At 47.3% G+C, this 27,873-nt stretch overlaps 11 non-coding genes across 11 annotated transcripts; all 11 read right to left on the bottom strand.

Annotated features, from left to right (window-relative positions):
* Positions 1 to 3,552: 3,552 nt before the first annotated feature.
* Positions 3,553 to 3,626, bottom strand: trnai-aau (transfer RNA isoleucine (anticodon AAU)). The gene has a single exon. It is a non-coding gene; the product is annotated as a tRNA-Ile (tRNA).
* A 14,029-nt stretch (positions 3,627 to 17,655) lies between these two features.
* On the bottom strand, positions 17,656 to 17,727 carry trnaq-cug (transfer RNA glutamine (anticodon CUG)). Its single transcript has one exon. It is a non-coding gene; the product is annotated as a tRNA-Gln (tRNA).
* Positions 17,728 to 17,821: 94 nt separating this feature from the next.
* On the bottom strand, positions 17,822 to 17,893 carry trnaq-uug (transfer RNA glutamine (anticodon UUG)). Its single transcript has one exon. It is a non-coding gene; the product is annotated as a tRNA-Gln (tRNA).
* Positions 17,894 to 18,028: 135 nt separating this feature from the next.
* Positions 18,029 to 18,101, bottom strand: trnaf-gaa (transfer RNA phenylalanine (anticodon GAA)). The gene has a single exon. It is a non-coding gene; the product is annotated as a tRNA-Phe (tRNA).
* Positions 18,102 to 18,207: 106 nt separating this feature from the next.
* trnai-aau (transfer RNA isoleucine (anticodon AAU)) lies at positions 18,208 to 18,281 on the bottom strand. Its single transcript has one exon. It is a non-coding gene; the product is annotated as a tRNA-Ile (tRNA).
* An 88-nt stretch (positions 18,282 to 18,369) lies between these two features.
* On the bottom strand, positions 18,370 to 18,441 carry trnap-ugg (transfer RNA proline (anticodon UGG)). Its single transcript has one exon. It is a non-coding gene; the product is annotated as a tRNA-Pro (tRNA).
* A 3,002-nt stretch (positions 18,442 to 21,443) lies between these two features.
* Positions 21,444 to 21,515, bottom strand: trnaq-cug (transfer RNA glutamine (anticodon CUG)). Its single transcript has one exon. It is a non-coding gene; the product is annotated as a tRNA-Gln (tRNA).
* A 640-nt stretch (positions 21,516 to 22,155) lies between these two features.
* On the bottom strand, positions 22,156 to 22,227 carry trnap-ugg (transfer RNA proline (anticodon UGG)). The gene has a single exon. It is a non-coding gene; the product is annotated as a tRNA-Pro (tRNA).
* Positions 22,228 to 24,097: 1,870 nt separating this feature from the next.
* Positions 24,098 to 24,169, bottom strand: trnaq-uug (transfer RNA glutamine (anticodon UUG)). Its single transcript has one exon. It is a non-coding gene; the product is annotated as a tRNA-Gln (tRNA).
* Positions 24,170 to 25,819: 1,650 nt separating this feature from the next.
* trnaq-cug (transfer RNA glutamine (anticodon CUG)) lies at positions 25,820 to 25,891 on the bottom strand. The gene has a single exon. It is a non-coding gene; the product is annotated as a tRNA-Gln (tRNA).
* Positions 25,892 to 26,183: 292 nt separating this feature from the next.
* trnaf-gaa (transfer RNA phenylalanine (anticodon GAA)) lies at positions 26,184 to 26,256 on the bottom strand. The gene has a single exon. It is a non-coding gene; the product is annotated as a tRNA-Phe (tRNA).
* Positions 26,257 to 27,873: the final 1,617 nt, after the last annotated feature.

Genomic DNA, 27,873 nt, shown 5'->3' with positions numbered 1-27,873 from the left:
TCTTTTCTTCCGGTATCGAGCACAACACCTTATGTCCAATCATCGATTTTATACCCAGAGCTGATTTTTGCTGCCTATTGTCTTTACAAAACAACAACAGATTGCCATCACTCAAAGTCGTAATGCTTTCAACTGTCCCTGTCATTTCTTTCAATGTTTTCGTCAGCTTCAGAATGAGCTTTATTGCCAGGTATGTTCACACATACGAGGAATTTGTTTTCGTGACAGAGCTCCGCAGTGCAACATAACAGCGACAGAACAAAAAACACAATAAGGAATAAAAAATACAAAAAAATACAAATAGGTGGGTAAGGATTGACAATATACAAATTGACAATGTATGGCAGGTATATTAAAAAGAGCATTTATGTATGTACATGTATATTATGTGGAAAAATTGTAACTGTACGCTAAGTATGTGTGTTTGGATAAATAAGTGTATGTGTATATAAATATAAATATAAGTAGTATAGTGTGTTCCATGTATGTACATGTATATTATGTGCAAAAGATTTACGTGTACGCTAAGTATGTGTGTTGGATAAAAAGTGTAGTGTATATAAATATAAATAGTGTAGTGTGTCCCACAGTTATTATCAGCTGTTCATAAGATGGATTGCCTGAGGGAAGAAACTGTTCCTGTGTCTGGTCGTTCTGGTGCTCAGTGCTCTGTAGCGTCGACCAGATGGCAAAAGTTCAAAGAGGGAGTGTGCTGGATGTGAGGGGTCCAGAGTGATTTTAACAGCCCTTTTGCTCACTCTGGATAAGTACAGTTCTTGAATAGATGGGAGGGTTGTACCGATAATTCGCTCAGCAGTCCGGACTACCCTCTGTAGTCTTCTGAGGTCAGATTTAGAAGCTGAGCTGAACCAGACAGTTACTGAAGTGCAGAGGATGGATTCGATGATGGTGGAGTAGAACTGTTTCAGCAGATCCTGTGGCAGGTTAAACTTCCTCAGCTGGCGAAGGAAGTACAACCTCTGCTGGGCCTTTTTCACAATGGAGTCAATGTGAATGTCCCACTTCAGGTCCTGAGAGATAGTGGTGCCCAGGAACCTGAATGACTCCACTGCAGTCACAGTGCTGTTCATGATGGTGAGTGGGGGGAGTGCAGGGGGGTTTCTCCTGAAGTCCACGATCGTCTCCACTGTTTTGAGCGTGTTAAGCTCCAGGTTGTTGAGAATGCACCAGACAGCCAGCTCTTTAACCTCCTGTCTGTAAGCAGACTCGTCACCGTCCTGAATGAGGCCGATGAGTGTGGTGTCATCTGCAAACTTCAGGAGCTTGACAGAGGGGTCCTTAGATGTGCAGTCATTAGTGTACAGGGAGAAGAGCAGTGGGGAGAGAACACAGCCCTGGGGAGCTCCGGTGCTGATTGTACGGGTGCTGGATGTGTATTTTCCCAGCCTCACTAGCTGCTGCCTGTCTGTCAGGAAGCTGTTGATCCACTGACAGACGGAGGTGGGCACGGAGAGCTGAGTTAGTTTGGGCAGGAGGAGGTTTGGGATGATCGTGTTGAAGGCAGAGCTGAAGTCCACAAACAGGATCCTCACATAGGTCCCCGGTCTGTCTAGGTGTTGCAGAACATAATGCAGTCCGATGTTTACTGCATCGTCCACAGACCTGTTTGCTCTGTAGGCAAACTGAAGAGGATCCAGCAAGGGTCCAGTGATGTCCTTCAGGTGGGCCAGCACCAGTTTTTCAAATGACTTCATGACTACAGACGTTAGAGCCACAGGCCTGTAGTCATTTAGTCCTGTAATTTTGGATTTCTTTGGGATGGGGATGATGGTGGAGCGTTTGAAGCATGAAGGGACTTCGCACAGCTCCAGCGATCTGTTGAAGATCTTTGTGAAGATGGGGGCCAGCTGGTCAGCACAGGATTTCAGACAGGCTGGTGTAACACAATCTGGGCCTGGTGCTTTTTTCCTTTTCTGCTTCCTGAAGACCTGGCGCACCGCATCCTCGCTGATCTGTATTGCAGGTGTGGGGGAGAGGGGGGATGCAGGAGGTGTGAATGGTGAGAGCGCTTGATTGGAGAGGTGTTCAGGGTGGGTTGCAGGAGTTGTGAGTGGTGTGAACAGTTGTTTGGAGAGGCATTCAGGGTTGGTTGCAGGAGTTGTGAATGGTGAGAGCGGTTGATTGGAGAGGTGTTCAGGGTTGGTTGCAGGAGTTGTGAATGGTGTGAACGGTTGTGTGGAGAGGCATTCAGGGTTGGTTGCAGGAGCTGTGAATGGTGTGAACGTTTGTTTGGATCTGTCTGGATTCAATCAGAATCAGACGGATTCAACGGATTAATCGCATTTACCGAACAACTTCAACAATACCTTATATTCCTCTTTCCTTCTTCTAGTCTGGAGATTTCCTTTCTCACTACCCGATTCTGAAGATTGTTTCTTTCTTTTCCGATTTTCTACTACACTCCACTTACTACTTCCATTCTCGCCGCCTCCACTATCCACATCCTCCATTTCCGGATCACTTCCGGAATCTACGCTACTTCCTTCCATCATCACTCCACACCTCCAGCCCTGTCCTGGAGGCACCCCTGCCCTTCACACATGAATGTTTCCCTCATCTAACACACCTGTTTCAAATCATCAGCTCATTAGTAGAGACCGCGAGACCTTATTTGGGTGTGTCTAATAAGGGAGACAATAAAAATGTGCAGGGCAGGGGTGCCTCCAGGACAGGTTTGAGAACCACTGCCCTAAAGAGACAGACTGAGCATCGATGCAATGCGGCCACACTCTCTACGTTAGTTAATTTTTTTGGACTAAAAGGTGCCGAAAAGTATTTCAGACATTGTCCTGCGCAAACTGGTGGCAAAATAGGTCCCACCGAGATTTGAACTCGGATCACTGGATTCAGAGTCCAGAGTGCTAACCATCCCTGCCCTTCACATTTTGAATGTTTCCCTCATCTAACACACCTGTTTCAAATCATCAGCTCATTAGTAGAGACTGCGAGACCTTATTTGGGTGTGTCTAATAAGGGAGACAATAAAAATGTGCAGGTTTTTGAGATTTGAACTCGGATCACTGGATTCAGAGTCCAGAGTGCTAACCATTACACCGTGGAACCTTAACTGGTGCAGTTGTTGCTCACAGGGCTACAAACACTGGCACCATCGCCAAACTAGTGCTGTTTCATCTTTTCCTGCGGCAAGAAAGCACACAGGCTCCACCGAGATTCGAAGTCAGATCGCTGGATTCAAAGCCCAGAGTGCCATTACACCATGGAACCGAAACTGCTTGGTTGGAGGCCAACTTGGAAACAGATAGCTCTCTGGCTGTGGGGAAGCAGTTATACAGAGAGGTTGGAACCCAGTGATTTTTGGTCAATGGCCCGCCTCAAAAAAGGGAAAAGTGTGGGAGATGTTGCCGAAACCCGGCATCGAACCAGGGACCTTTAGTCTAACGTTCTCTCAACTGAGCTATTTCGGCTACAACAAACCTCTGCTTAGCAAGCAGTGATTTCAGTGAGATCACCCTACTCTTTGTCGTAGCTGAAGAGCAGAGCAGAGATGAGCCCCCAGACAATAAAAACAGCTGGCCAGTACAGGGATTGAGCCCGCGTCCTTGGCGTTATTAGCACCACGCTCTAACCAGCTGAGCTAACCGGCCTGGCTTAGCTATCTGTGTCTGCCTGATTGAAAAAAAAACCTGCCATAATGTTTGTGAACACAATGAGACAACAAAGCTTCACGTTTTAACCTGAACAAGGGCTTGTCCAGGATTTGAACCCAGGACCTCTTGCACCCAAAGCAAGAATCATACCCCTAGACCAATGAGGCTTCTAACATGTAGAGGGATGTTAGGGAGGACAGCTGAAACGTTGTTGGGTAGGCCTTCTGGAGGGCTTACTCTGACCCAAGTTTGGTGCAGTTTGGCCCCGTTTTGGCGGAGTTACAGCTTGGCAATGTGTGTGATATTTTGGTGAACATTAAATTATAAACATGAAATTAACCAAAATCCAACATTATTTCTATGAATATTTTTACAGTATTATGGGATATTCGGGGGATCCCTAGAGGGCGAGGGGCCTACCGTATGCGACCAACCACGAGTTCCTGGGTGGTCCGGTTCCTGAGTTATAATGGTTCAAATTCCAAATTTTGGGGGGCCGTAACTCGGACCCCCGGGGTCATAGGGACTTGGGGCTGGTGTCGTCGCATGGAGGGCCCCCTGGTCTGACGTTGTCCCGATTTTGGTTGTCCCGATCTTGGCCCCGTTTTGGCGGAGTTACAGCTTGGCAAAATGTGTGACATTTTGGTTAACATTCACCACGTGGTGAAATGAACCAAAATCCAACATTTTTTCTATGCATATTTCTTCAGTATAATGGGATAAAATTTACAAAAATTGATTCCTCTGAGTGCCCTGAGTACAGTAGAGGTGTTTCCTTTAATAATATGGCACACATTTGAAATAAATAAAGTTAAATACAGTTGCTATTTAATGAAGAGTGAGACACGCACCACATGTGGTGCACAAGTGTGCCAAAATTCTACGCTCGTTTTTATGCAAATTCTTCAGTATTTTGGGATAAAACTTGCAAAAATGGATTTCTCTGAATGCCCTTTGTACAGTACAAGTGTTTTCTCTAGGCCTCATCCTAAAATATTTCTTCCGACTTCCACCCCCCTCGAGCTGCCTTCTCTAGCCGGGGAGGGTGCACCCTGGCCGGCATGGATGAGTAGGTGCGAGGGGGGTGGATGGTACTATTTTTTTGCTAATATCTCCTCGAAGCGGTGGACCCCGGGGCTGAAATTCAGGGGATCCCTAGAGGGTCGAGGGGCCTACCGTATGCGACCACCCTCGAGTTCCTGGGTGGTCCGGTTCCTTAGTTTTAACGGATATAATTCCACATTTTGGGGGGCCGTAACTCGGACCCCCGGGGTCATAGGGACATGGGCCTGTGTCGTCGGATAGAGGGCCCACTGGTCTGACTTTGTCCCGATTTTGGTGCAGTTTGGCCCCGTTTTGGCGGAGTTACAGCTTGGCAAAATGTGTGACATTTTGGTTAACATTCACCTCATGTGGTGAAATTAACCAAAATCCAAAATTTTTTCTATGCATATTTCTACAGTATTATGGGATAAAATTTACAAAAATGGATTCCCCTTAGTGCCCTGAGTACAGTACAAGTGTTTTCTCTAGGCCTCATTCTAAAATTTTTCTTCCGACTTCCACCCCCCTCGAGCTGCCTTCTCTAGCTGTGGAGGGTGCACCCTGGCCGGCTTGGATGAGTAGGTGAGAGGGGGGTGGATGGTACTATTATTTTGCTAGTATCTCCGCGAAGCGGTGGACCCTGTGACTAAAATTCGGGGGATCCCTAGAGGGTCGAGGGGCCTACCGTATGCGACCACCCACGAGTTCCTGGGTGGTCCGATTCCTGAGTTATAACGGTTCAAATCCAAAATTTGGGAGTCTGTATCTCGGACCCCCGGGGACATAAGGTGATGGGGCAGGTGTCGTTGGATAGAGGGCCCCGTGGTCTGACATTGACCCGATTTTGGTGCTGTTTGGCCCTATTTTGGCGGAGTTACAGCTTGGCAAAATTTGTGACATTTTGGTGAACGTGCACCACATGTGGTGAAATTAACCAAAATCACATTTTTTCTATGCATATTTCTTCAGTATTATGGCATAAAATTTACAAAAATTGATTCCTCTGAGTGCTCTGAGTACAGTGCAAGTGTTTTCTCTAGGCCTCATTCTAAAATTTTTCTTCCGACTTCCACCCCCCTCGAGCTGCCTTCTCTAGCCGGTTACAAATCATCAGCTCATTAGTAGAGACTGCAAGACCTGATTTGGGTCTGTCTAATAAGGGAGACAATAGAAATGTGCAGGGCAGGGGTGCCTCCAGGACAGGTTTGAAAACCACTGCCCTAAATAGACAGACTGAGTATCGATGCAATGCGGCCACACTCTCTACGTTAGTTAATTTTTTTGGACTAAAAGCTGCCGAAAAGTATTTCAGACATTGTCCTGCGCAAACTGGTTGCAAAATAGGCAGGGCACCAGAAACATCTGAGACACAACAGGGGCAGTGGGTGTTTCAGGAACCAATGGGTGTGGTGCTGTCGGCCTGGGACAAATTGGCCTTAACTGGCTGGACGTGGCTGAACGCTGAGGGTGTACGGCTGATGGCCAGATTGAAGTTGCTGTGGCAGATGTACAGGTAGCTGAGGGCCCAATCTTTCTAAACTTGGTCTTTGCCTGTCCAGCTGTGTCTGGTGGCATCTGGTAGGTATGCAACTGGTGGCTATATTGTGGAGGCACAACAGGCTGTACTCGTGCTGGAGGCAAAGCATCCAAAGCCACTGGACGTGCCTCTGGAAGGTCCAGCCCTTGCAACAGCAAGGAGACCTCCTGAACCTTTAAACGGTTATTGTGCCACGTCGTAAGAGTCCTCTGATTTACCTCAACTAGCTGAAGGGTTGTGTCACTCATCACCGTTCCATTGCTCAAGATTAGCTGCCGAATTCTTCTGTAATCACGAAGAATGAGATCCCATCTAGACAGAGATTTTGTTCGCTGTTTCTTGTGGCTTCGGTGGATGTTACATAACCTTATGAAAATCATTTCAACAAGGCAACAGCAATTAGGCCACTGTGCTGGAGAGCCGCTAGAACCCAAAACACACCTTTTTGTGCTTTCGACACCAGGAGTGAAGACAGCTTTCTTTTTCGGGGACCTAAAACATCCTGTAAGTAGCCTGTCTTGATGACGAGCAGCATACACTACCCTGTCTTTATCAAATTTGTCCAGGTTCTGCCACAAACCCACAATGGTCGCAACTTGTTGGTTTGTAAGTGTGAGGCTTGTCTGTGTGCGCAGCTCCACCAGACACTCTGCCAACGCATCCACCCGGTCCATTCCAGGAATGCAGTGCTCGTCAACAGCCTGGAAATATATAACTGTTGGTTAGGTATTTACATGCTGTTAAGTAAGTTTACTGCTTAATGGCAAATAACTAAATGAGTCACAATTCGTATAGAAAAGGAAATTTTACCATTGCTGAGGGTGTATCTAAAGGAGCCTGGACACTGAGCAGTGGTGGAGTCTGGACACTGGGCACTGGTGCAGCTACACTGGGCACTGGTGCAGCTGACGGAGCCCGGACTCTGAGCAGTGGTGGAGCCAGGACACTGGGCACTGGTGCAGCTGAAGGAGCCAGGACTCTGAGCAGTGGTGGAGCCTGGACACTGGGCACTGGTGCAGCTGAAGAAGCCCGGACTCTGAGCAGTGGTGGAGCCTGGACACTGGGCACTGGTGCAGCTGAAGGAGCCCGGACTCTGAGCAGTGGTGGAGCCAGGACACTGGGCACTGGTGCAGCTACACTGGGAACTGGTGCAGCTGAAGGAGCCTGGACACTGGGCACTGGTGCAGCTACACTGGGCACTGGTGCAGCTGAAGAAGCCTGGACACTGGGCACTTGTGCAGCTACACCGGGCACTGGTGCAGCTGAAGGAGCCCCGACACTGGGCACTGGTGGAGTCTGGACACTGGGCACGGTTGCAGTTGAAGGAGCCTGGACACTGGGCACTGGTGGAGTCTGGACACTGGGCACTGGTGCAGCTGAAGGAGCCTGGACACTGGGCACTGGTGCAGCTGAAGGAGCCTGGACACTGGGCACTGGTGCAGCTACACTGGGCACTGGTGCAGCTGAAGGAGCCTGGACAATGGGCACTGGTGCCGCTACACTGGGCACTTGTGCAGCTGAAGGAGCCTGGACACTGGGCACTGGTGCAGCTACACTTGGCACTGGTGCAGCTGAAGGAGCCTGGACACTGGGCACTGGTGCAGCTACACTGGGCACTGGTGCAGCTGAAGGAGCCTGGACACTGGGCCATGGTGGAGTCTGGACACTGGGCACTGGTGCAGCTGAAGGAGCCTGGACACTGGGCACTGGTGGAGTCTGGACACTGGGCACAGGTGCAGCTACATTGGGCACTGGTGCAGCTGAAGGAGCCTTGACACTGGGAACTGGTGCAGCTGGTAGAACTGGTGGACCTGAAAGGACTAAGTCATCTGATGCCACAAGATTTGCCACTGTGGCTTCCTCTCCAAAGAAATCAATGAAACCCTCAGCCCTTTCCACTTGCACCTCCACATCTATCTCCTCCAGCAAATGAGAGGTCCTCTCAGAGGTAGGGCACATGTCCTCCAGGGGCTGACTATTCTGCCTCAACAAGTACTGTACTCCAATGAGCTCTCCTGAGGAAATATTTGTAACAGAAAACGTTTTTAATGGAAATTATGCAGAAAGGTTTATTCAGAAATGCAGTAAATATTTTGTTGTCCACTTCTGTATGAACAATATATATCTAATTCAGAGGGTATCATAAAAAGACAGGATTACTCTATATTCTACTATGTATTTTATTTTCTCCCCTGAAACCTAGAACACAGAATAATGTACAAATATTCTGGTAGTATAATTTTTCTCTGATATGTCAAAATTACATTATTACTGTCTAAAAGCAATTGTAATTTTAACAAAAACATGCTACATCATGAGCTGCATTTATCAAAATATTTTTACCTGTGTATACTGCAGGTCGAGTGAAGCTTGGGACCAATTTCCTGCCATACAACTTATTGTAGTTCTCATTGACAGAGTAAACCAGCTCCCCTGTGTAAGAGCGCAGAGTTGAACCTTCATCTGCAACAGCAGCTTCAGCCCGGTCCTGATTCCAGCGTAATAAACCTTCCAGGAGATAAATCTGGAAGTTCAGGCTGTTTGCGCTGTTCCCTAGAAAAAGAAATAGAAAGCCAAATTTTGCTTTTGAGAAAATGCAAAACAGAAAATTTAATCTGCAAATATCTTGATAAACATGAATTAGTGGCAAAATGTGGTATATTCTGACATGACAAACCTGGAATAAATCTGCTTAGGTGGCAGTGAAATGATTCCAGGGATGTGGAGCCTCTGGCACAACGATAGGTTTTTAGAACCACCCCACCCTTGTTTGTAGTTCCAGTTTCAGTATAGAGCGGCACATTTGGAGGATCTTGGATACAGGTGACGTGCCGCCTCTGGACATTCCAGATGTGCTGCATTCTCACACTGTCAAGTAGTGGAACACCAAGAGCATCATTCCCCTTGCCACCCATGAGCTCTCTGATGAGCATATCAAGGAGGCGGATAGTGGTTTCTTCTCCTCATGTTCTCCTCCTGCAGTGCTGGAGCAGCTCAGCTTTAGTTAAATGATGGTCCAGTTCTGCCTCCGTCAGTGTAGACCAGCCCTGTTGGATGAGTTGCTCCCTTTTGGCCCGTCTCAGCAGAGTGAGATCCCCTGCATCCCACTCAAAAATACAGGATGACAGCCTAGCCATAAAAGTAGGGTACAACTGGTGGGCATCAGTGGTGCACCCTACTGCCAGACGTCGCATAAAATGCCAAATGTCTAGGCGGACGATGACATCGGGCCAGCCGCTGAACCGCCTCTTCAATTTAGTCTCTCCCACTGTCTTGCAACAATCACAGTCCACATAAATGACAGTGGGAGGATCAACACCAGCACTCCGGTATCGCTCCATGAGCCCTGCAGCCATGTGGTCTAACCCAGCCCCTTCATTCGCAGTCAGGACACTCATCAGCACCTGACCTATCTCATTGCCCACTGAGGTAAGCCACTGTGCTGTGCCTTTCGCAGGCCCGCTCAACTTCTTGGTGATCTGAAAGAAACAATAAGCATAGCAAATAATACAACAGGCATCCAAATCAGTTACACTGAAAAAAATAAAGCTCTCTCGGTCTAAAAATACATTATAGATAAGGGTACAGTCAAGTAAGCAGCTTATCTGACCTTCTTAGTTGAATCCATTTTTAAAATTGATCCATACGTGGATGTTATGCTGGCCTTTATGTGATCGAGCCTGTTGAGAATGTCCTGACTGTATACAGTGAGGAGCCATTTGTAGCTGGGTACTGAAGCAAGTGGTGGTGGCTCCTGGAAGTGCACCGGATGCAGGCCACGATTATCAAAAAAGGCCACACACTCTGATGTGTACCGAAGCACACGTTTCAACCACTCCTCACTGTGGTTCTCTCTCGGCTGGCCGATGATCCTCACTGGGCCATTCCCCATGCCCCTCTCACGCAGCAAGCGAAGAACCCGAATGTCACAGGCATACCTTGGAAAAAAGTATTCATTTAAGTATCTTATTGTAAGGTATCTAATTATTGTAGGAAATATTTATCAAAAAAGGTAGCACATAAGTGAAAATGACTGCAAAATAATTACTTGCGTGTGAGGATGACCCTGAATTCAGATCGATGGGCCAGGTCCAACTGCTGCAGCACAGCATGACTCCAGGACAGGTAGCTGGTTCTACACCTGGTGCAGATCAGGGTCTCTGTCACCAGGTTGCAGTATCTGTCAATGTCTAACACCTGTCGTACCCTCCTGTGCAGTCCACCACCACACAGCTGTTGCGTGGCACAGGCAGGGTTAGTACACTGGAGCCGCACCTTCCACAGCTTATATTGCATCCAGAGCAAGAGACGCTGTGAAAAAAACCTATCAGGTGTTGGAGCTTGGTGGTACAACAGGGCTGGTGGAGGGGGGTGATACCACAACTGTAGGTTTTCACGCAGCTCCAGCTTTCCCTTTGCACCAACCCTAAAAAGTGCTTCCGACACCCACTTCTGGTCTTGCTGTGGCATTGTCTGTGGCCACAGAAGGGGGAGATCTTCTGGCTGAGATGAGACCTGCTGATATTATCAAAAACACTGGTTTAAATAAAAGCTAAGAGAGCATTAAATGATGAAGACATCTATATATTTTGAATGAACATGAACTAACGTGGAAGCAATCAAAGTCCTCGAGACAGTGTGAAAGGCTAACGAATGCAAGTTGGCCTCTTAATTGACCTAAAAATGGGGCTGTATCTAACATGTAGAGGGATGTTAGGGAGGACAGCTGAAACGGTCAGATGTCACTTAGACCAGCGGGTCTAAGGCTGATGTTGAGGCTGATAGTTGACCCGCTGTTTATCAACGTCAGGGAGAGCTGTCCACAGCTGGATGGCCTCTGTCACCTGCAAGTCGGAGAGGTAAGGAGCCTCACGAAGACCCACCAGGAAACCAGCCAGATCCTGGACCTTGTCCCACCCAGCGATGCCATCAGGTCCAATGACTTCTCCCTAGTAAATGCAGATTAGTGTTAATATACACTTTCAGTCAAAAGCCTTTGAACAGAAATATTTTTTTACATTTTTTAAAGAATTCTGCTCAACAAGCCTGTATGGATACATTTTGCCTTTTTTTGTTTGCTTTTAGTTAAGACTCTCAATGTTTTTTTTATAAGAAGCGGTGGACCCTGTGACTGAAATTCGGGGGATCCCTAGAAGGTCGAGGGGCCTACCGTATGCGACCACCCACGAGTTCCTGGGTGGTCCGATTCCTGAGTTATAATGGTTCAAATCCAAAATTTGGGAGTCTGTATCTCGGACCCCCGGGGACATAAGGTGATGGGGCAGGTGTCGTTGGATAGAGGGCCCCGTGGTCTGACATTGACCCGATTTTGGTGCTGTTTGGCCCTATTTTGGCGGAGTTACAGCTTGGCAAAATTTGTGACATTTTGGTGAACGTGCACCACATGTGGTGAAATTAACCAAAATCACATTTTTTCTATGCATATTTCTTCAGTATTATGGCATAAAATTTACAAAAATTGATTCCTCTGAGTGCTCTGAGTACAGTGCAAGTGTTTTCTCTAGGCCTCATTTTAAAATTTTTCTTCCGACTTCCACCCCCCTCGAGCTGCCTTCTCTAGCCGGTTACAAATCATCAGCTCATTAGTAGAGACTGCAAGACCTGATTTGGGTCTGTCTAATAAGGGAGACAATAAAAATGTGCAGGGCAGGGGTGCCTCCAGGACAGGTTTGAAAACCACTGCCCTAAATAGACAGACTGAGTATCGATGCAATGCGGCCACACTCTCTACGTTAGTTAATTTTTTTGGACTAAAAGCTGCCGAAAAGTATTTCAGACATTGTCCTGCGCAAACTGGTTGCAAAATAGGCAGGGCACCAGAAACATCTGAGACACAACAGGGGCAGTGGGTGTTTCAGGAACCAATGGGTGTGGTGCTGTCGGCCTGGGACAAATTGGCCTTAACTGGCTGGACGTGGCTGAACGCTGAGGGTGTACGGCTGATGGCCAGATTGAAGTTGCTGTGGCAGATGTACAGGTAGCTGAGGGCCCAATCTTTCTAAACTTGGTCTTTGCCTGTCCAGCTGTGTCTGGTGGCATCTGGTAGGTATGCAACTGGTGGCTATATTGTGGAGGCACAACAGGCTGTACTCGTGCTGGAGGCAAAGCATCCAAAGCCACTGGACGTGCCTCTGGAAGGTCCAGCCCTTGCAACAGCAAGGAGACCTCCTGAACCTTTAAACGGTTATTGTGCCACGTCGTAAGAGTCCTCTGATTTACCTCAACTAGCTGAAGGGTTGTGTCACTCATCACCGTTCCATTGCTCAAGATTAGCTGCCGAATTCTTCTGTAATCACGAAGAATGAGATCCCATCTAGACAGAGATTCTGTCCGCTGTTTCTTGTGGCTTCGGTGGATGTTACATAACCTTATGAAAATCATTTCAACAAGGCAACAGCAATTAGGCCACTGTGCTGGAGAGCCGCTAGAACCCAAAACACACCTTTTTGTGCTTTCGACACCAGGAGTGAAGACAGCTTTCTTTTTCGGGGACCTAAAACATCCTGTAAGTAGCCTGTCTTGATGACGAGCAGCATACACTACCCTGTCTTTATCAAATTTGTCCAGGTTCTGCCACAAACCCACAATGGTCGCAACTTGTTGGTTTGTAAGTGTGAGGCTTGTCTGTGTGCGCAGCTCCACCAGACACTCTGCCAACGCATCCACCCGGTCCATTCCAGGAATGCAGTGCTCGTCAACAGCCTGGAAATATATAACTGTTGGTTAGGTATTTACATGCTGTTAAGTAAGTTTACTGCTTAATGGCAAATAACTAAATGAGTCACAATTCGTATAGAAAAGGAAATTTTACCATTGCTGAGGGTGTATCTAAAGGAGCCTGGACACTGAGCAGTGGTGGAGTCTGGACACTGGGCACTGGTGCAGCTACACTGGGCACTGGTGCAGCTGACGGAGCCCGGACTCTGAGCAGTGGTGGAGCCAGGACACTGGGCACTGGTGCAGCTGAAGGAGCCAGGACTCTGAGCAGTGGTGGAGCCTGGACACTGGGCACTGGTGCAGCTGAAGAAGCCCGGACTCTGAGCAGTGGTGGAGCCTGGACACTGGGCACTGGTGCAGCTGAAGGAGCCCGGACTCTGAGCAGTGGTGGAGCCAGGACACTGGGCACTGGTGCAGCTACACTGGGCACTGGTGCAGCTGAAGGAGCCTGGACACTGGGCACTGGTGCAGCTACACTGGGCACTGGTGCAGCTGAAGGAGCCTGGACACTGGGCACTGGTGCAGCTGAAGGAGCCCGGACTCTGGGCAGTGGTGGAGCCTGGACACTGGCCACTGGTGCAGCTACACTGGGCACAGGTGCAGCTGAAGGAGCCTGGACACTGGGCACTGGTGGAGTCTGGACACTGGGCACTGGTGCAGCTACACTGGGCACTGGTGCAGCTGAAGGAGCCTGGACACTGGGCACTGGTGGATTCTGGACACTGGGCACTGGTGCAGCTACACTGGGCACTGGTGCAGCTGAAGGAGCCCGCACTCTGGGCAGTGGTGGAGCCTGGACACTGGGCACTGGTGCAGCTGAAGGAGCCTGGACACTGGGCACTGGTGCAGCTAAACTGGGCACTGGTGCAGCTGAAGGAGCCTGGACAATGGGCACTGGTGCCGCTACACTGGGCACTTGTGCAGCTGAAGGAGCCTGGACACTGGGCACTGGTGCAGCTACACTGGGCACTGGTGCAGCTGAAGGAGCCTGGACACTGGGCCATGGTGGAGTCTGGACACTGGGCACTGGTGCAGCTGAAGGAGCCTGGACACTGGGCACTGGTGGAGTCTGGACACTGGGCACAGGTGCAGCTACATTGGGCACTGGTGCAGCTGAAGGAGCCTGGACACTGGGAACTGGTGCAGCTGGTAGAACTGGTGGACCTGAAAGGACTAAGTCATCTGATGCCACAAGATTTGCCACTGTGGCTTCCTCTCCAAAGAAATCAATGAAACCCTCATCCCTTTCCACTTGCTCCTCCACATCTATCTCCTCCAGCAAATGAGAGGTCCTCTCAGAGGTAGGGCACATGTCCTCCAGGGGCTGACTATTCTGCCTCAACAAGTACTGTACTCCAATGAGCTCTCCTGAGGAAATATTTGTAACAGAAAACGTTTTTAATGGAAATTATGCAGAAAGGTTTATTCAGAAATGCAGTAAATATTTTGTTGTCCACTTCTGTATGAACAATATATATCTAATTCAGAGGGTATCATAAAAAGACAGGATTACTCTATATTCTACTATGTATTTTATTTTCTCCCCTGAAACCTAGAACACAGAATAATGTACAAATATTCTGGTAGTATAATTTTTCTCTGATATGTCAAAATTACATTATTACTGTCTAAAAGCAATTGTAATTTTAACAAAAACATGCTACATCATGAGCTGCATTTATCAAAATATTTTTACCTGTGTATACTGCAGGTCGAGTGAAGCTTGGGACCAATTTCCTGCCATACAACTTATTGTAGTTCTCATTGACAGAGTAAACCAGCTCCCCTGTGTAAGAGCGCAGAGTTGAACCTTCATCTGCAACAGCAGCTTCAGCCCGGTCCTGATTCCAGCGTAATAAACCTTCCAGGAGATAAATCTGGAAGTTCAGGCTGTTTGCGCTGTTCCCTAGAAAAAGAAATAGAAAGCCAAATTTTGCTTTTGAGAAAATGCAAAACAGAAAATTTAATCTGCAAATATCTTGACAAACATGAATTAGTGGCAAAATGTGGTATATTCTGACATGACAAACCTGGAATAAATCTGCTTAGGTGGCAGTGAAATGATTCCAGGGATGTGGAGCCTCTGGCACAACGATAGGTTTTTAGAACCACCCCACCCTTGTTTGTAGTTCCAGTTTCAGTATAGAGCGGCACATTTGGAGGATCTTGGATACAGGTGACGTGCCGCCTCTGGACATTCCAGATGTGCTGCATTCTCACACTGTCAAGTAGTGGAACACCAAGAGCATCATTCCCCTTGCCACCCATGAGCTCTCTGATGAGCATATCAAGGAGGCGGATAGTGGTTTCTTCTCCTCATGTTCTCCTCCTGCAGTGCTGGAGCAGCTCAGCTTTAGTTAAATGATGGTCCAGTTCTGCCTCCGTCAGTGTAGGCCAGCCCTGTTGGATGAGTTGCTCCCTTTTGGCCCGTCTCAGCAGAGTGAGATCCCCTGCATCCCACTCAAAAATACAGGATGACAGCCTAGCCATAAAAGTAGGGTACAACTGGTGGGCATCAGTGGTGCACCCTACTGCCAGACGTCGCATAAAATGCCAAATGTCTAGGCGGACGATGACATCGGGCCAGCCGCTGAACCGCCTCTTCAATTTAGTCTCTCCCACTGTCTTGCAACAATCACAGTCCACATAAATGACAGTGGGAGGATCAACACCAGCACTCCGGTATCGCTCCATGAGCCCTGCAGCCATGTGGTCTAACCCAGCCCCTTCATTCGCAGTCAGGACACTCATCAGCACCTGACCTATCTCATTGCCCACTGAGGTAAGCCACTGTGCTGTGCCTTTCGCAGGCCCGCTCAACTTCTTGGTGATCTGAAAGAAACAATAAGCATAGCAAATAATACAACAGGCATCCAAATCAGTTACACTGAAAAAAATAAAGCTCTCTCGGTCTAAAAATACATTATAGATAAGGGTACAGTCAAGTAAGCAGCTTATCTGACCTTCTTAGTTGAATCCATTTTTAAAATTGATCCATACGTGGATGTTATGCTGGCCTTTATGTGATCGAGCCTGTTGAGAATGTCCTGACTGTATACAGTGAGGAGCCATTTGTAGCTGGGTACTGAAGCAAGTGGTGGTGGCTCCTGGAAGTGCACCGGATGCAGGCCACGATTATCAAAAAAGGCCACACACTCTGATGTGTACCGAAGCACACGTTTCAACCACTCCTCACTGTGGTTCTCTCTCGGCTGGCCGATGATCCTCACTGGGCCATTCCCCATGCCCCTCTCACGCAGCAAGCGAAGAACCCGAATGTCACAGGCATACCTTGGAAAAAAGTATTCATTTAAGTATCTTATTGTAAGGTATCTAATTATTGTAGGAAATATTTATCAAAAAAGGTAGCACATAAGTGAAAATGACTGCAAAATAATTACTTGCGTGTGAGGATGACCCTGAATTCAGATCGATGGGCCAGGTCCAACTGCTGCAGCACAGCATGACTCCAGGACAGGTAGCTGGTTCTACACCTGGTGCAGATCAGGGTCTCTGTCACCAGGTTGCAGTATCTGTCAATGTCTAACACCTGTCGTACCCTCCTGTGCAGTCCACCACCACACAGCTGTTGCTTGGCACAGGCAGGGTTAGTACACTGGAGCCGCACCTTCCACAGCTTATATTGCATCCAGAGCAAGAGACGCTGTGAAAAAAACCTATCAGGTGTTGGAGCTTGGTGGTACAACAGGGCTGGTGGAGGGGGGTGATACCACAACTGTAGGTTTTCACGCAGCTCCAGCTTTCCCTTTGCACCAACCCTAAAAAGTGCTTCCGACACCCACTTCTGGTCTTGCTGTGGCATTGTCTGTGGCCACAGAAGGGGGAGATCTTCTGGCTGAGATGAGACCTGCTGATATTATCAAAAACACTGGTTTAAATAAAAGCTAAGAGAGCATTAAATGATGAAGACATCTATATATTTTGAATGAACATGAACTAACGTGGAAGCAATCAAAGTCCTCGAGACAGTGTGAAAGGCTAACGAATGCAAGTTGGCCTCTTAATTGACCTAAAAATGGGGCTGTATCTAACATGTAGAGGGATGTTAGGGAGGACAGCTGAAACGGTCAGATGTCACTTAGACCAGCGGGTCTCAATTCCAGTCCTCGCGCCCCCTGCTCTTCACATTTTGTAAGTTTCTTGTATAGCTTCAGACATTTGTTCCATTCGAACGTAAGTGCCCTGAGAACTGGACATCACATGACATCCCTCCGTGATTCAAGTTCAAAGCGTATGTATATGTTCAATTCATAGTGAGTAATACAGTGGTGTATCGAGGTATACAGAGGTAAATGATGTCACACTTCTCCATGTGTGAAGCAGTTGCGCAGCACAAATCCGTGAACCAATGTTCCAAAGTGAAGTATACTTTGACGGATTTCCCCTGCTCAGGGAGTGGGGAGCAATGAACACTGTGTAGGGACCATGTCAATCACTAGGAGCTCACTTCTAATGAGCTGATTATCCGAATCAGGTGTGCTAACAAAGAGAGACATGCAAAACATGCAGACCTGGGGGGAGCGAGGACTAGAATTGAGAACCGCTTCCTTAGACTTTAAGTCAGTGTGAGCAAAAGAGGTGAGAAGTTGTCTGCATGACCAGAGTGTTCCAAGGTAGCCTACATAATACAAGAATCCATACACATGCATACTGGCGTAACAAGACCGAGAAGGTCCTGCGCAAACTAGGTCCCACCAAGGTTTGAACTCGGATCACTGGATTCAGAGTCCAGAGTGCTAACCATTACACCATGGAACCTTAACTGGTGCAGCTGTTGTTCACAGGGCCACAAACACTGGCACCATCGCCAAACTAGTGCTGTTTTATCTTTTCCTGCAGCAAGAAAGCACACAGGCTCCACTGAGATTCGAACTCAGATCGCTGGATTCAAAGCCCAGAGTGCTGACCATTACACCATGGAACCAAAACTGCTTGGTTGGAGGCCAACTTGGAAACAGATAGCTCTCTGGCTGTGGGGAAGCAGTTATACAGAGAGGTTGGAACCCAGTGATTTTTGGTCAATGGCCCGCCTCAAAAAAGGGAAAAGTGTAGGAGATGTTGCCAAAACCCGGGATCGAACCAGGGACCTTTAGATCTTCAGTCTAACGCTCTCCCAACTGAGCTATTTCGGCAACAACAAACCCCTGCTTAGCAAGCAGTGATTTCAGTGAGATCACCCTACTCTTTGTCGTAGCTGAAGAGCAGAGCAGAGATGAGCCCCCAGACAATAAAAACAGCTGGCCAGTACGGGGATCGAACCTGCGACCTTGGCGTTATTAGAACCACGCTCTAACCAGCTGAGCTAACCGGCCTGGCTTAGCCATGCGTGTCTGCCTGATTGGAAAAAGCTGCCATAATGTTTGTGAATGCAATGAGACAATAAAGCTTAAACCTGAACAAGGGCTCGTCCGGGATTTGAACCCGGGACCTCTCGCACCCAAAGCAAGAATCATACCCCTAGACCAACGAGCCTTCTTGCCCAAAGACAAGAAAAAATAGCTATTTCAGCAACAACAAAAGAAGGAACATGAACTAACGTGGAAGCAATCAACGTCCTCGAGACAGTGTGAAAGGCTAACGAATGCAAGTTGGCCTCTTAATTGACCTAAAAATGGGGCTGTATCTAACATGTAGAGGGATGTTAGGGAGGACAGCTGAAACGGTCAGATGTCACTTAGACCAGCGGGTCTCAATTCCAGTCCCGGAAGGGAGGAGGCCAACTTGGAAACAGATAGCTCTCTGGCTGTGGGGAAGCAGTTATACCTGTTCCTCTGGGTGTAACGGGACACAGAAGCAGCAGCGCTGGAGCAGGCGCTGGAGCAGGCGGAGCTGGGCCTGGACCGGATGTCAAAGCACCAGAAGATGGAATCACCATCGACACAGTCATGTCTGGGTTAAGGACTAGTGTGCCTAACAGTGACCCAGGTGCTGAAATGGGCTGCACAACTCCTGCTGCTGTGGGGACGGGTGCGATAGGGCACTCCCTTTTGGCAGAAGTGGGCCGGCGACCCGGTCGCAGAATTGGAGCCTGTCCTTCTCGATTTGGCGGAAGGATAAATTGATGTTTTGGGCCTGATGTTGATGGCACATCATCCAATTTTTCCCTCGGCAGAGGAAGCTGCGTATCAGCCACATCAATTGGGTCAGATGGAGTCAGTCCCTGGGCGAGGACACTCATTTCCTGATTCTTCTGCTGCCGTTGAAACCTGAAAGTAAATTACTTGTAAATATATATATATATATATATATATATATATATATATATATATATATATATATATATATATATATGTGTGTGTGTGTGTGTGTGTGTGTACAGAAGTATTCAGTTCCCTTGAACCATATAATGTGCCTTGCTTACCACTGAATGAGTGTCCTCTGGTTCAGCTCAAACAGCTGGATCATTGTTTCATCCATCAGCCTTCGACTGTTAAGCACCAGGTCTCGGATGTGGTGGTAATCTGAAAGGATTTTAGACCACCTGGGGGTGCAAACTCCAGCCTTCTTGGTCGGTGACTTGTGTAAAGAACACAGCTTCATACAAATGGCCTCAACCAAGCGGCTGGTGCTGGGCCACTGTGCTGGACCCCCAGGATGTCAAATCAGACACCGTTTCACACTCTCCACACCCGGTGTGACTCCGGACCGCTTCGGTGCCTTAAAGCGCCCATGTGTCAGCTGAGGCTGATGTTGAGGCTGATAGTTGACCCGCTGTTTATCAACGTCAGGGAGAGCTGTCCACAGCTGGATGGCCTCTGTCACCTGCAAGTCGGAGAGGTAAGGAGCCTCACGAAGACCCACCAGGAAACCAGCCAGATCCTGGACCTTGTCCCACCCAGCGATGCCATCAGGTCCAATGACTTCTCCCTAGTAAATGCAGATTAGTGTTAATATACACTTTCAGTCAAAAGCCTTTGAACAGAAATATTTTTTTACATTTTTTAAAGAATTCTGCTCAACAAGCCTGTATGGATACATTTTGCCTTTTTTTGTTTGCTTTTAGTTAAGACTCTCAATGTTTTTTTTATAAAAAAAAGTAATTATTATTACATTATTTTAGAAAATATCAATTATTTCTTGGTAAATGCAGTTTTCAATATCTCCACAACAATTTGGTAACGATTTTTACAATTAAAATGTGTGTGTGTTATTATGTGTTAATACCAAATATAAATGTAAATAGTTTAATCATTATTTTCATTCATAGGGCCCAGAAACCATGATTTCTTAGACAATAAACACATCATTGTTGACAGTAGCATAGCTTAATTAGCTGACGGTCGATAAATTTAACTTATCTGATCATTTATCATGTGAAAAAATACAGGTTCACAGGTACTGAAGAAAGCATGAACTGTACATGCTAGCTAGCTATACTGACACGATTCATTTTCCAAAAATACACACTGTATATGAACAAATAATGACCAGTTTTCAATGAATGAAGTAATAGCCTTACCTTTAACAAAGATGACAACAACGGCGATTGGTCAAAAGGAGGCCACAGGAGAGAAACGCGATTGATCAAAAGTAAGCCACGGAAGAGAAACGCGATTGGTCAAAAGTAAGCCACAGGCGAAACGCGATTGGTCAAAAGTAAGCCACAGGCGAAACGCGATTGGTCAAAAGTAAGCCACAGGCGAAACGCGATTGGTCAAAAGTAAGCCACAGGCGAAACGCGATTGGCTCATGTGGGCTTACTTTGTGCTTACTTTGGCTCAGTCGGTGGGAAGCAGTAGGCGCAAGCGAGAGGTAGCGGGATTGATGCCCGCATTCTCCAAGTTGGCTCCTGCCCTTTTACTCACACATCCCTAGATCAGTGGTTTTCAATCCTGTCCTGGAGGCATCCCTGCCCTGCACATTTCGCATTTCCCCTCATCTAACACACCTGTTTCAAATCATCAGCTCATTAGTAGAGACTGCAAGACCTGATTCGGGTGTGTCTAATAAGGGAGACATACAAAATGTTCAGGGCAGGGGTGCCTCCAGGTAAGGTTTGAAAACCATTGCCCTAAAGAGACCGACTGAGCGTTGACGCAATGCTGCCACACTCCCACGTTAGCTTTTTTGGGCTCATAGTTGCCAAAAAGTATTTCAGACATGGTCCTGTGCAAATTGGTTAAAAAACAGTGCCATTTTACGCACAGTTCCATAAAGCAGTGGTTTTCAAACCTGTCCTGGAGGCACCCCTGCCCTTCACATTTTGAATGTTTCCCTCATCTAACACACCTGTTTCAAATCATCAGCTCATTAGTAGAGACCGCGAGACCTTATTTGGGTGTGTCTAATAAGGGAGACAATAAAAATGTGCAGGGCAGGGGTGCCTCCAGGACAGGTTTGAGAACCACTGCCCTGAAGAGACAGACTGATCATCGATGCAATGCGGCCACACTCTCTACGTTAGTTAATTTTTTTGGACTAAAAGGTGCCGAAAAGTATTTCAGACATTGTCCTGCGCAAACTGGTGGCAAAATAGGTCCCATCGAGATTTGAACTCGGATCACTGGATTCAGAGTCCAGAGTGCTAACCATTACACCATGGAACCTTATTTGGGGCAGCTGTTGCTCACATGGCCACAAACACTGGCACCATCGCCAAACTAGTGCTGTTTTATCTTTTCCTGCGGCAAGAAAGCACACAGGCTCAACCGAGATTCGAACTCAGATCGCTGGATTCAAAGCCCAGAGTGCTGACCATTACACCATGGAACCGAAACTGCTTGGTTGGAGGCCAACTTGGAAACAGATAGCTCTCTGGCTGTGGGGAACAGTTATACAGAGAGGTTGGAACCCAGTGATTTTTGGTCAATGGCTCGCCTCAAAAAAGGGAAAAGTGCGGGAGATGTTGCCGAAAGCCGGGATCGAACCAGGGACCTTTAGATCTTCAGTCCAACGCTCTCCCAACTGAGCTACAACAAACCTCTGCTTAGCAAGCAGTGATTTCAGTGAGATCACCCTACTCTTTGTCGGAGCAGAAGAGCAGAGCAGAGATGAGCCCCCAGACAATAAAAACAGCTGGCCAGTACGGGGATCGAACCCACAAACTTGGCGTTATTAGCACCACGCTCTAACCAGCTGAGCTCACCGGCCTGGCTTAGCCATCCGTGTCTGCCTGATTGAAAAAAACCTGCCACAATGTTTGTGAATGCAATGAGACAATAAAGCTTCACGTTTTAACCTAAACTAGGGCTCATCCGGGATTTGAACCCGGGACCTCTCGCACCCAAAGCGAGAATCATACCCCTAGACCAACGAGCCTTCTTACCCAAAGCCAGGAAAAAAGAGCTAGTTCAGCATCAACAAAAGAAGGAACATGAACTAACGTGGAAGCAATCAAGTCCTCGAGACAGTGTGAAAGGCTAACGAATGCAAGTTGGCCTCTTAATTGACCTAAAAATGGGGCTGTATCTAACATGTAGAGGGATGTTAGGGAGGACAGCTGAAACGGTCAGATGTCACTTAGACCAGCGGGTCTCAATTCCAGTCCTCGCGCCCCCTGCTCTTCACATTTTGTAAGTTTCTCGTATAGCTTCAGACATTTGTTCCATTCGAACGTAAGTGCCCTGAGAACTGGACATCACATGACATCCCTCCGTGATTCAAGTTCAAAGCGTATATATACGTTCAATTTATAGTGAGTAATACAGTGGTGTATCGAGGTATACAGAGGTAAATGATGTCAAACTTCTCCATGTGTGAAGAAGTTGCGCAGCACAAATCCGTGAACCAATGTTCCAAAGTGAAGTATACTTTGACGGATTTCCCCTGCTCAGGGAGTGGGGAGCAATGAACACTGTGTAGGGACCATGTCAATCACTAGGAGCTCACTTCTAATGAGCTGATTATCAGAATCAGGTGTGCTAACAAAGAGAGACATGCAAACATGCAGACCTGGGGGGAGCGAGGACTAGAATTGAGAACCGCTTCCTTAGACTTTAAGTCAGTGTGAGCAAAAGAGGTGAGAAGTTGTCTGCATGATCCGAGTGTTCCAAGGTAGCCTACATAATACAAGAATCCATACACATGCATACTGGCGTAACAAGACCGAGAAGGTCCTTAAACACAAAAGCTTAATCTCTTTGTTAATTTGACAACATAATCTCGGCCAGTGCAAAGGAGCAAACCCAGAGGAGGGACAACCTCTTTGCATCAAACCCGTCATTGCGAGCTATGCTCGTCATTCTTGAAAGGCCAGGGGAATTAGCTCAAATGGTAGAGCGCTCGCTTAGCATGCGAGAGGTACGGGATCGATGCCTGCATTCTCCAAGTTGGCTCCTGCCCTTTTACTCACACATCCCTAGATCAGTGGTTTTCAATCCTGTCCTGGAGGCATCCCTGCCCTGCACAATTCGCATTTCTCCTCATCTAACACACCTGTTTCAAATCATCAGCTCATTAGTAGAGACTGCAAGACCTGATTTGAGTGTGTCTAATAAGGGAGACATACAAAATGTTCAGGGCAGTGGTGCCTCCAGGAAAGGTTTGAAAACCATTGCCTTAAAGAGACCCACTGAGCGTTGACGCAATGCTGCCACACCCCCACGTTAGCTTTTTTTGGGCTCACAGCTGCCAAAAAGTATTTCAGACATGGTCCTGTGCAAATTGGTTGCAAAACAGTGCCATTTTACGCACAGTTCCCTAAAGCAGTGGTTTTCAAACCTGTCCTGGAGGCACCCCTGCCCTTCACATTTTGAATGTTTCCCTCATCTAACACACCGGTTTCAAATCATCAGCTCATTAGTAGAGACCGTGAGACCTTATTTGGGTGTGTCTAATAAGGGAGACAATAAAAAGGTGCAGGGCAGGGGTGCCTCCAGGACAGGTTTGAGAACCACTGCCCTAAAGAGACAGACTGAGCATCGATGCAATGCGGCCACACTCTCTACGTTAGTTAATTTTTTTGGACTAAAAGGTGCCGAAAAGTATTTCAGACATTGTCCTGCGCAAACTGGTGGCAAAATAGGTCCCACCGAGATTTGAACATGGATCACTTGATTCAGAGTCCAGAGTGCTAACCATTACACCATGGAACCTTAACTGGTGCAGCTGTTGCTCACAGGGCCACAAAACACTGGCACCATCGCCAAACTAGTGCTGTTTTATCTTTTCCTGCGGCAAGAAAGCACACAGGCTCCACCGAGATTCGAACTCAGATCGTTGGATTCAAAGCCCAGAGTGCTGACCATTACACCATGGAACCAAAACTGCTTGGTTGGAGGCCAACTTGGAAACAGATAGCTCTCTGGCTGTGGGGAAGCAGTTATACAGAGAGGTTGGAACCCAGTGATTTTTGGTCAATGGCCCGCCTCAAAAAAGGGAAAAGTGTGGGAGATGTTGCCAAAATCCGAGATCGAGCCAGAGACCTTTAGATCTTCAGTCTAACACTCTCCCAACTGAGCTATTTCGGCTACAACAAACCTCTGCTTAGCAAGCAGGGATTTCAGTAAGATCACCCTACTCTTTGTCGGAGCCGAAGAACAGAGCAGAGATGAGCCTCCAGACAATAAAAACAGCTGGCCAGTACGGGGATCGAACCCGCGACCTTGGCGTTATTAGCACCACGCACTAATCAGCTGAGCTAAACGGCCTGGCTTAGCCATTAGTGTCTGCCTGATTGAAAAAAAACAGCTATAATGTTTGTGAATGCAATGAGACAATAAAGCTTCACGTTTCAACCCGAATCAGGTGTGCTAACAAAGAGAGACATGCAAAACATGCAGACCTGGGGGGAGCGAGGACTAGAATTGAGAACCGCTTCCTTAGACTTTAAGTCAGTGTGAGCAAAAGAGGTGAGAAGTTGTCTGCATGATCCGAGTGTTCCAAGGTAGCCTACATAATACAAGAATCCATACACATGCATACTGGTGTAACAAGACCGAGAAGGTCCTTAAACACAAAAGCTTAATCTCTTTGTTAATTTGACAACATAATCTCGGCCAGTGCAAAGGAGCAAGCCCAGAGGAGGGACAGCCTCTTTGCATCAAACCCGTCATTCCCAGCTATGCTCGTCGTTCTTGAAAGGCCAGGGGAATTAGCTGAAATGGTAGAGCGCTCGTTTAGCATTCGAGAGGTAGCGGTATCGATGCCCGCATTCTCCAAGTTGGCTCCTGCCCTTTTACTCACACATCCCTAGATCAGTGGTTTTCAATCCTGTCCTGGAGGCATCCCTTCCCTGCACATTTCGCATTTCCCCTCATCTAACACACCTGTTTCAAATCATCAGCTTATTAGTAGAGACTGCAAGACCTGATTTGGGTGTGTCTAATAAGGGAGACATACAAAATGTTCAGGGCAGGAGAGCCTCCAGGAAAGGTTTGAAAACCATTGCCCTAAAGAGACCGACTGAGCGTTGACGCAATGCTGCCACACTCCCACGTTAGCTTTTTTTGGGCTCACAGCTGCCAAAAAGTATTTCAGACATGGTCCTGTGCAAATTGGTTGCAAAACAGTGCCATTTTACGCACAGTTCCCTAAAGCAGTGGTTTTCAAACCTGTCCTGGAGGCACCCCTGCCCTTCACATTTTGAATGTTTCCCTCATCTAACACACCTGTTTCAAATCATCAGCTCATTAGTAGAGACCGCGAGACCTTATTTGGGTGTGTCTAATAAGGGAGACAATAAAAATGTGCAGGGCAGGGGTGCCTCCAGGACAGGTTTGAGAACCACTGCCCTAAAGAAACAGACTGAGCATCGATGCAATGCGGCCACACTCTCTACGTTAGTTAATTTTTTTGGACTAAAAGGTGCCGAAAAGTATTTCAGACATTGTCCTACATAATACAAGAATCCATACACATGCATACTGGCGTAACAAGACCGAGAAGGTCCTGCGCAAACTGGTGGCAAAATAGGTCCCACCGAGATTTGAACTCGGATCACTGGATTCAGGGTCCAGAGTGCTAACCATTACACCATGGAACCTTAACTGGTGCAGCTGTTGCTCACAGGGCCACAAACACTGGCACCATCGCCAAACTAGTGCTGTTTTATCTTTTCCTGTGGCAAGAAAGCACACAGGCTCCAACGAGGTTCGATCTCAGAACGCTGGAATTCAAAGCCCAGAGTGCTGACCATTACACCATGGAACCGAAACTGCTTGGTTGGAGGCCAAGATAGTTCTCTGGCTGTGGGGAAGCAGTTATACAGAGAGGTTGGAACCCAGTGATTTTTGGTCAATGGCCCGCCTCAAAAAAGGGAAAAGTGTAGGAGATGTTGCCAAAACCCAGAATCGAACCAGGGACCTTTAGATCTTCAGTCTAACGCTCTCCCAACTGAGGTATTTTGGCTACAACAAAGCTCTGCTTAGCAAGCAGGGATTTCAGTGAGATCACCCTACTCTTTGTCGGAGCTGAAGAGCAGAGCAGAGATGAGCCCTCAGACAATAAAAACAGCTGGCCAGTACGGTGAGAGAAACCGCACCCTTGGCGTTATTAGCACCACGCTCTAACCAGCTGAGCTAACTTAGCCATCCGTGTCTGCCTGATTGGAAAAAACCTGCCATAATGTTTGTGAATGCAATGAGACAATAAAGCTTCACGTTTTAACCTGAACAAGGGCTCATCCGGGATTTGAACCCGGGACCTCTCGCACCCAAAGAAGTGGGCCGGCGACCCGGTCGCAGAATTGGAGCCTGTCCTTCTCGATTTGGCGGAAGGATAAATTGATGTTTTGGGCCTGATGTTGATGGCACGTCATCCAATTTTTCCCTCGGCAGAGGAAGCTGCGTATCAGCCACATCAATTGGGTCAGATGGAGTCAGTCCCTGGGCGAGGACACTCATTTCCTGATTCTTCTGCTGCCGTTGAAACCTGAAAGTAAATTACTTGTAAAATATATATATATATATATATATGTGTGTGTGTGTGTGTGTGTGTGTGTGTGTACAGAAGTATTCAGTTCCCTTGAACCAAATAATGTGCCTTGCTTACCACTGAATGAGTGTCCTCCGGTTCAGCTCAAACAGCTGGATCATTGTTTCATCCATCAGCCTTCGACTGTTAAGCACCAGGTCTCGGATGTGGTGGTTATCCGAAAGGATTTTAGGCCACCTGGGGGTGCAAACTCCAGCCTTCTTGGTCGGTGACTTGTGTAAAGCACACAGCTTCATACAAATAGCCTCAACCAAGCGGCTGGTGCTGGGCCACTGTGTTGGACCCCCAGGATGTTCAATCAGACACCGTTTCACACTCTCCACACCCGGTGTGACTCTGGACAGCTTCGGTGCCTTAAAGCGCCCATGTGTCAGCTGAGGCTGATGTCGAGGCTGATAGTTGACCCGCTGTTTATCAACATCAGGGAGAGCTGTCCACAGCTGGATGGCCTCTGTCACCTGCAGGTCGGTGAGGTAAGGAGCCTCACGAAGACCCACCAGGAAACCAGCCAGATCCTGGACCTTGTCCCACCCAGCGATGCCATCAGGTCCAATGACTGCTCCCTAGTAAATGCAGATTAGTGTTAATATACACTTCCAGTCAAAAGCCTTTGAACAGAAATATTTTTTTACATTTTTTAAAGAATTCTGCTCAACAAGCCTGCATTTATTTTATTCAAATACAACAAAAGCCAATATATTGTGAAATAATTTTACTATTTAAAATAAAAATGCTTTCTATTTGAATATAGTTTAAAGTGTAAGATATTTCTGTGATGCACAGCTGTATTTTCAGCATAATTCCTGAGTCTTCAGTGTCACATGATCTTCAGAAATCATTCAGATATCCTGACAGTTGTGTACATTTTGTTCAAGATTCTTTGATGAATAGAAGGATCCAAGATAAGAGTTTATCTGTAATAAAAAGCTTTTTTTAACATTATACACTAGACCATCCAAAAGTGTGGAGTCAGAACATTTAAATCATTATATATTTAGTATTAAATTATAGAAATTAATACTTTTATTTAGC

This window comes from Carassius carassius, chromosome 8 (assembly GCF_963082965.1).
Source record: "Carassius carassius chromosome 8, fCarCar2.1, whole genome shotgun sequence".
In the NCBI taxonomy this organism is placed as follows: Eukaryota; Metazoa; Chordata; class Actinopteri; order Cypriniformes; family Cyprinidae; genus Carassius; species Carassius carassius.
Note: the sequence above shows the minus strand (reverse complement) of the source record. Positions and strands in the feature narration are given on the sequence as shown.